Source organism: Phoxinus phoxinus, assembly GCF_949152265.1.
Source record: "Phoxinus phoxinus genome assembly, chromosome: 6".
NCBI classification, from domain to species: domain Eukaryota; kingdom Metazoa; phylum Chordata; class Actinopteri; order Cypriniformes; family Leuciscidae; genus Phoxinus; species Phoxinus phoxinus.
Window position 1 is genome coordinate 9075956 of NC_136881.1, and position 9593 is coordinate 9085548.

Here is a 9593-nt window from a genome sequence, read left to right on the forward strand (position 1 = left end):
TAGTCCAATCACAGCGAGTTCTGCGATAAAGTCACAGCCAATAACAATCCAGCTGTACAGATGCGTCACACTTACTTGCCCATTTATGGTAAATGATGACAGATCTCTTCTGGTTCCGGCTGAAGGGATAGATACCTTAAATATTTCATATTTAAACCCAAACAATATTTGGGCTGTAATGTATTAATTCTAATTAAATTATAAAACTCACATTTAAAAACAAAAGACTCCTTTGTGTGGTTACCATCCAAAAACGAGATCACATGATCAATGACACAAATGTTTTTATTTGATTAGACTAATTCATAAATACATTTGAAAGAGAAACTTTTTTTCTAAGCAATGGCCTACAGCAGGGGTAGTTTTGCAGTATTTTAATTAAAGATAATTACATATACTAAAGTGCTTCTAACATTTACAGTGTATGTATAGTATATCAAAGGTATATCAATTATATTCAAATAAATGTAACAAAATCACAATGAATGCACACAATTTTGAAAGCATATTCCAATATTTAATGTCAAACTGTTTAAAGACAAATGTAGTGCCAAACCTACTGCACAACAGTATAAAAATAAGTTAATTATATAAAAAAAACAGGTATAAGATACAGGGGCAATCTATTATAGGGACATATACAGTAACGTTAAAACAAATTGCTATGATGAAGTTATATTTTTACAAACCAAGAGATGAGATTCAACTTTGTTATGTGAAAATATATTTGTTTCTTCGCTTTAAAGAACAAATAGGCAAAAACGTAAGCACAACATTTTACATTCTCACCTTTAATTCTATATCCTTGTGATCATTAATCACTTTTATTGTCACTAAATGAAAGGCAACTTAAAATAGTTAATGATTATAAACGTCAGTAAGAAAATGCTTCAATAAAATACATTCACGGGTATATTACATTTACATTAACCAGGTAGTGATGTAATGATGATACCATAGATGTAGTTATGATGGACATTTACTATAGTGACCACTGTAATAAAAGGTTTAATGAAGCTAAATGTAAGACATTAAGTCCATCTAAATGTAAAGGTAACAAACTCAGAATAATGTCCATTATGTCAAGTGTCTCATTTCTGTAATATTCTTTCAGCACCAATAAGATTTCCATAAATATGGATTGTTTTCTAAAGGTTTTCCTGAACACCCTCACTATCTTCAATTGTTCAGACAAACACCTGCTATACACTTGCAGAAATATACATGTGTCTATTGCATCATGAAGTCACTGCATGACTAGAACTAATGGATGGCAATGAATATGTCCTTTAGCAAAACACCTGATGCGCACTGACACTTCTTTGATGAAGGCATTAGGCAGACATCAAGCACAGTTTATGAAGCTGAAAAGAGAAAACAAAATGCTTTAACAATATGGAAATAAGATAAATCACTATTTTCAATATTGGTTCTGCATATATCAAAGAGATCCTGAGGAGGAGTGGGACTTCACATGAAGACTTTCAGAAACTGTGACAGAGCAAAGGGTGCACCTCGCTGGACACATCCGACGCATGCCCAAACAACACCACCCAAAGACAGTGATGAAGTGGACACCACCAGGAGGATGCAGGAGACCGGGAAGACCAAGGAAGACATGGAGACAGATGTTTTACGAAGACCTGAACAATGTCAGTGTCCCATGGGAAGATGCGGAGAACTTGGCCACGGATCGAATACGTTGGAGGACACTTGTTGCCCAATGTGCCCAGCACAGGACTTGATGATGATGTTGGGAGTTTATCCATAACTGTGGGATATATTTCTGTAAAGAGTGTTGCATAATTAAATGTTAAAAGCATTTTTATGTTATACGTTCACTGATATGTGGGCATTTCTATGAATAAAAGTATGTCTTTAATAGCAAGCAATAATCATATGAACTCGTTTAAAAATAACATGATTTACATGCAAACGGGACAGTTATCAGCAGTGTAACTGATCTGATTACGACAAAATAATCGCGTATCTGATGTCATGTGACAAGTCAGATTAGCTTTTCCACTCTTGCAAACAGAGGTAGGTTATGAGGTGTGGAGAGACATCATGTATCATTGGACATTGGAACATGAACACAACAGACAGGGACTAATTTGTAATAATTTTAATGAATACACAATGCAATTAATATAAACTTTCTGACAGTGTGTGGGACATCAGACTACTATCCAAGAAGGGGCGCAACTGATTTACAAATATCGCGATAAATATGTACAGGAATTGAGGCAGTAGCCAATGAGCACTAGGAGTAAAAGCTGCAGGATTATGTACGAGTATACAAATATGTACTAGTATCGTACGGATTTGACAACTTGTTAAATCTTGTGAATTATTAAGACTTTGAGACTGTTCATACTGATTGGGCTATGGGTTTTGTAAGAACAGGTTTAAGAAACAACAAATGCTTGATAAAATGTTTGATTTAGGGTTAAAACCAACACATACGTACCATTGCAAATATTTGTCTTTGCAGCGGTCCGTCTCCTCCGTTTAGTTGTCCTCAAACAATAATGGGCTGACTGAGTTCGAAAGGCCCTTTTGGTCTTTTCAGCTGAAAACAGAGAAAATAAAATATCATTATGTATAATATATAGGATTATTTAAAGGAAAAAGTACTTATTTTCCTTACAAATATTGGATGTTACATTATTAAGCATTAAAAGCATGGTAGGTGTTGTGGTTAATATGCATAATTTACTACAATTATCACTTTAAAACTACCAATACTGAGGTAAAAGCATGGTAAGTTTTGTGGTTGCTGTCCTTTACTACCCATCACAGTAAAACTAAGGTTACTGAGGTAAAAGCATGGTTAGTGTTGTGGTTACTGTGCATTTACAATAAGTACCACATTAAAACTACCAATAGTGTGGTAAAAGCATGGTAAGTTGTGTGATTACTGTCTTTTTACTACACTTATCACAGTAAAACTAATGTTACTGTGGTAAAAGCATGGTGTTGTTTTTACTGTGCTTTTCTACTACACATACAACTTTGGAACTAATTGTAGAACTTAAAAACCTGATATGAATATGATTAACTGATTGAAGGTCTACTCTAGGCGTACTGTATAGCACATCACGTGACAGACAGTGTTTAATCACCATAGAAACCATTTTCATAGAAAGCAATGAAACGCAAAGCCTCCGTTGAGATGACAGATATAATGCAGTGACTGAACTTGAGCTAATCTGATTAATTTCGACACACAGAAAATACATTATATCAAACATTATTATGACAGCGTATTTACGACTACTTACCAACATCTGGCACACGTGAACTGATGCCAAATATCGCGAGGTGTTCGGAATGAGACTTCTTCAGCGCGATTTCCTACTAATAGTTTTTTTTTTTAAATATCAATAAACAGCAAAGCAATCCAGCTTCCCTGGCAATAAGAACGAAATAATATAATTAAAATAAATACATAAACCATGATAAGATCTCGTGAATAAATGTTGATTAAACAGCTTCTCTACTGCAGCCCGATAGGGAGATAGAATCGTGCTTTGATCACGAAAGATGCTTCCCATTGAAATACATTAGTTTTAAAAAACGTGCTGGAATTACGAAAATAACGAAATAAACGTGCCCGTGCCACGAATCAATAGATTAAATTACGTGACCATATCACGAACTGCCGTGAGACTGGGTTGTAAACTACAATAATGCGAATTTGTTAAGACGGTGACATCATGCGCATTACATGTTCAGTGTAATGTTTCTTTACAAAGTGACATTGCCAACTACTGGCCTGACAGCATAATACAGCGTTTTTAGTCGTTTTCGCGAATCTGTGGGAACGGGGATAATTTTGACAATGGTGTCATCTGTACGCGAAAAATCCAAAGTAAAAACTTTTCCGTTAAATTAGTACGCTACATTGTTGTCATGTAAACGTAGCCTACCCTGAGTGTGCAGACAATTCGACTGATGGCATGAAAAGTACGTTTTATGTTAAACTATAGTATTGTGTCTCTAAATTTATGTCAAACCTTTATGATCTCTATCCTTTTTGTGTGACTAGAACATTCGACTGTATTTTGGGCGGTAAAATGAAGCCTATCGAATCGAGAATCATTAGTCTAAGAGAGAAAAAAACGAGGTATATGCCAGTCTTAATTACTAGATTATTGAGCTGAACTGATTTGAACACTCACTGGCTAATCATGATAAACATAAATATTGAATGTTATTCAAATGTATATGTAACCACAGACTCTAGTGCTCAAGACCAACAAAAGTTGCTATCAAGTTTGCCACTGGATCATCAGTGGATTGCATAAAAACATCAATTAACTCCCTGTCTGTTTGTTTTCACACACCGGAATATTAATGAAATGATAATGAAAATTATTCTAAAACCTGCTTTACGACCAAGGTGTGATTTGCTAGACATCAGGTTAAAAAACTAATCAGGAAGGGTAGGGAAGAATCCTGTGTAAGTATGCAGGGCAGTGTGCATGCAAATACAGATATAAACACACACGCACATACATATCAATTTCTCAACCTTCCTCTAACCCCCAAGCACAGTAAACTGAATATAATTAGTCTTTAATGCAAAGTGGAATTGTCACAGGCCGGAGTGGCCGTCCCACCACCACCCCTTAATGGGCGCGTCGCCTCGAGGAGCAAACCAGTGAAAAGGCAGGACAACAAAGTTAAAATAATAAAAGTCTTTACTTTATTTAGTTAAGAACAGGAATATTTGGAAGGCAATCGTCGTATCTTCTCTAGGCTTCAAGTAAGAGGGGCAGGTAACGGGTAATGGTTCCTCTTCAGTGGACACTGGGCAGAGACAAGATTACGTATCTCACCAGAGCAGCTGGACACTCACAGGGCTCAAGCAGAGAAGAGGTTAATGTTTTCCACCAGCGCAGCCGTACACTCACAGGGCTCGGGCAGAGAAGAGATTACGTATCTCACCAGCGTAGCTGTACACTGACAGGGCTCAGGCAGAGAAGAGGTTACGTATCTCACCAGCTTAGCTGAACACTCGCAAGGCTCAGGAAGAGAAGAGGTCAATGGTTTTTCGCCAGCGTAGCTGTACACTCACAGGACTCAGGCAGAGAAGAGGTTAATAGTTTTTCACCAGCGTAGCTGTACTCATAGGGCTCAGGCAGAGAAGAGGTTACGTATCTCACCAGCGTAGCTGAACACTCACAAGGTTCAGGAAGAGAGAATAACAGGTACTTCACCAATGCAGATGTATACTCACAGGGCTCAGGCAGAGAAGAGGTTACGTATCTCACCAGCGTAGCTGAACACTCGCAAGGCTCAGGAAGAGAGGGTAACAGGTACTTCACCAATGCAGATGTACACTCACAGGGCTCAGGCAGAGAAGAGGTCAATGGTTTTTCGCCAGCGTAGCTGAACACTCACAGGGCTCAGGCAGAGAAGAGGTCAATGGTTTTTCGCCAGCGTAGCTGAACACTCACAGGGCTCAGGCAGAGAAGAGGTTTCGTATCTCACCAGCGTAGCTGAACACTCACAAGGTTCAGGAAGAGAGAATGACAGGTACTTCACTATGCAGATGAACACTCACAGGGCTCAGGCAGAGAAGAGGTTACGTATCTCACCAGCGTAGCTGTACACTCACAGGGCTCAGGCAGAGAAGAGGTAACTAGTTTTTCACCAGCGTGGCTGTACACTCACAGGGCTCAAGCAGAGAAGGTTAATAGTTTTTCACCAGCGTAGCTGTACTCACAGGGCTCAGGCAGAGAAGAGGTTATGTATCTCACCAGCGTAGCTGTACACTCGCAGGGCTCAGGCAGAGAAGGTTAATAGTTTTTCACCAGCGTGGCTGTACACTCACAGGGCTCAGGCAGAGAAGAGGTTACTAGTTTTTCACCAGCGTAGCTGTACACTCATAGGGCTCAAGCAGAGAAGGTTAATAGTTTTTCACCAGCGTAGCTGTACACTCACAGGGCTCAAGCAGAGAAGGTTAATAGTTTTTCACCAGCGTGGCTGTACACTCACAGGGCTCAGGCAGAGAAGAGGTTACTAGTTTTTCACCAGCGTAGCTGTACTCACAGGGCTCAGGCAGAGAAGAGGCTACGTATCCCACCAGCGTAGCTGTACACTCACAGGGCTCAGGCAGAGAAGAGGTTACTAGTTTTTCACCAGCGTAGCTGTACACTCACAGGGCTCAAGCAGAGAAGGTTAATAGTTTTTCACCAGCGTAGCTGTACACTCACAGGGCTCAGGCAGAGAAGGTTAATAGTTTTTCACCAGCGTAGCTGTACTCACAGGGCTCAAGCAGAGAAGGTTAATAGTTTTTCACCAGCGTGGCTGTACACTCACAGGGCTCAAGCAGAGAAGGTTAATAGTTTTTCACCAGCGTGGCTGTACACTCACAGGGCTCAGGCAGAGAAGGTTAATAGTTTTTCACCAGCGTGGCTGTACACTCACAGGGCTCAGGCAGAGAAGAGGTTACTAGTTTTTCACCAGCGTAGCTGTACTCACAGGGCTCAGGCAGAGAAGAGGCTACGTATCCCACCAGCGTAGCTGTACACTCACAGGGCTCAGGCAGAGAAGAGGTTACTAGTTTTTCACCAGCGTAGCTGTACACTCACAGGGCTCAAGCAGAGAAGGTTAATAGTTTTTCACCAGCGTGGCTGTACACTCACAGGGCTCAGGCAGAGAAGAGGTTACTAGTTTTTTCACCAGCGTAGCTGTACACTCACAGGGCTCAAGCAGAGAAGGTTAATAGTTTTTCACCAGCGTGGCTGTACACTCACAGGGCTCAAGCAGAGAAGGTTAATAGTTTTTCACCAGCGTGGCTGTACACTCACAGGGCTCAGGCAGAGAAGAGGTTAATAGTTTTTCACCAGTGTAGCTGTACACTCACAGGGCTCTTTATAACGCCTCTTCGATAGACATGGAGTCATTTAAACAACATAGCTCAGCAGCCCCAGCATGGGAGAAAGTGATCAGCGGTGGCTTGGAGTGGAAAGCAAAAAAACCACAAATCCACACTCACATAAATTCACCAAACCACTGCAATAACTCACTCGTGCTCACTTAAACAATTGGACTGCAAAATTGAACAGACTCACGGTGCACTCAAGGCATTCCGCTCACCATCCAGCTGGCATTTCCTCCCAATGGATCGAACAGGCAATGGCTGCGCACAAGTCAGTTTAACTCTGTTGTTCACCACTTGAGCTGTTTAGGAGTCTTCAAAATCTCTGCTCCATTGACTATTCGTCTGAGTCCCCGTCGGCCCGTGCTCTTCTCTCATTCAGAATGGATTTTATAACCCTGTCTCCGACTACGTGTCCCAATCACGCATCATAATCCCGCGCATCGCCACCTGACGTGAGTTCTCATCAAGCCTCGCCCGCTGCACAATCTTCTCGTAGAGAACCGGAACCGTTCTGGTGTTCTGCCGTCTTTGTTCCCCAGGGGAACATAAACCAAAAAGAAAAGTTCCGCCCGGCCGCTTGTCACTCCGTGACATCCCCCCCTGCCAGTCCGTTCTAGTCCCTAGAACGTGGGACTTGAGTCCCATTCACCATATCTCACTGGAGGCTGGCCCTGGGTATCTCGTTGGGAGCGTCTGGGTGGAACTACAGGGTCCGCCTCTCTTATCTCGACCTCGGGGCGCCTTGGGATGAGGGCCCACCCCACTAAGGGTGACTTGGGGGCCGGGGGCACTGTCGGAACCTCTGCCCTCGGTTTTGGAAAATTTGGGCAAGGGCGGAGCAAGTTCCGATGTAAGGTCCGTTCTGGGCCCGACTTTCCTTCGGGTCGTACGGTATAGACCGGATGGTCAGGGCCATGTTGCCGCTCAACCACATAAGGCCTGGGCTCCCACCGGTCACTGAGCTTCCCCCTTCCCTGGCGCCGACTATCCCGCACCAACACCCGCTCACCAGGTAGCAGGGGAGCCTCCCTTGCTGTCCGATCGTATAGTCGCTTGCTTTTTGCTGCAGCTGCGCTTATCTGGTCCGTAACCTGTCGGTAAGCATAATGGAGATTCCGATGATGCCGGCTCACCCATTCTGTGGTACTGGATGCCTCCCCCGTCGAAGCTGTCCCTAGGAGCAGATCCGCAGGCAACCGCACATGTCTCCCAAACATCAAATAAGACGGAGCATAGCCAGTGGTACTGTGTACGCTGTTGTTATACGCCTGGATCAGGGCGGGTAAGCAATCTACCCAATTGTTCTGCTGGTCAGCGTCCAAGGTCCCCAAGAGACTCAGCAAAGTTTGGTTAAATCGCTCACACCCTCCATTCCCCTGGGGGTGGTATGGGGTAGTACGAGTCTTCCTACACCCATAAAGCTGGCAAAGCTCTTGTATGATCCTTGATTCAAAGTTCGGCCCTTGATCAGAGTGGAGAGTCTCTGGGCAGCCAAAGGGTTGAATCACCGTCTTCCATAGAGCATTTGCGGTGGTACAAGCGGTCTGATCTAGTGTCGGGATGGCCCAAGCATATTTGGTAAACAAGTCCGTGACTACCAAGATGTTCTGGTAACGATCAGTTGGTCGACCCAGTGTCAAGAAGTCCATCGCCACAATGTGTAACGGAGACTTGGGCCGCATGGGGACCATTGGGGCTCTCACTTCCCTCCTGGCCTTAAAAAGCATACACCGAGGACAGTCTCGAATAAAAGTACTCACGGACGCCTCCATCCCGGGCCAGTAGAAACACCTCCGCAATAATGCCACGGTCCTCTCCTGTCCTAGATGTCCTGCCTGAGCATGATAGGCCCGCAGCAGAGGTTGGACCTGACTTCCCGGTACCACCACCTGGCGTACCTCGTCATGGGTCACCGGATCCTGGACAGACCGACAAACTACTCCCTCCCTCAGACCGAGCCTCTCCCACTGTCCAAGGATCTGTCTCACTGCCCGTGTCTGAGCTCGCCTCTCCACCACTCCGGGTAGGCTCCCTTGCTCCAGGTAGGCCCGAACTGCTGCCAGATCACTGTCCGCCTCCTGCAGCCCCCTCCACCGTTGCGGGTCCCAGCCCCAGCTTGTGGTGATCTCGTCCTCATCGGTCCCGGGAGCCTCCACCGCTCTCACCATTAGTTCTCCGCACACCTCAGGGTAAGACACCGTTTGTTGACCATCAGCAGCAAACGCTGGGAGTCGGGAGAGTACGTCGGCGTTTGTATGTTCTCGGCCCGGCCGATACTGTAGTTGGTAGTCATAGTTGGCTAATTGGGCAGCCCAGCGTTGCTCTACAGCTCCCAGCTTGGCCGTCTGTAAGTGGACCAAAGGATTATTGTCCGTCACAACGAGTACCTTGGCTCCCCACAGATAGTCTTTAAATTTCTCACACATGGCCCACTTAAGGGCCAACAGCTCGATCTTAAAGGAACTATAGTTGGCATCGTTCCGTTCTGCTGGATGGAGACTCCGACTTGCGTAAGCGATAACCCTTTCCACTCCCTGTTGCCGTTGGGCGAGCACTGCTCCCAACCCAGAGTTACTCGCATCCGTATACAGGATGAAGGGCTGCGTGAAGTCTGCATAGGCTAAAATGGGGGCCTGCAACAGTTCCTGCTTGAGCGTCTGGAAGGCGGCGTCACAAGCAGAGTCCCAAGCAACAGCGG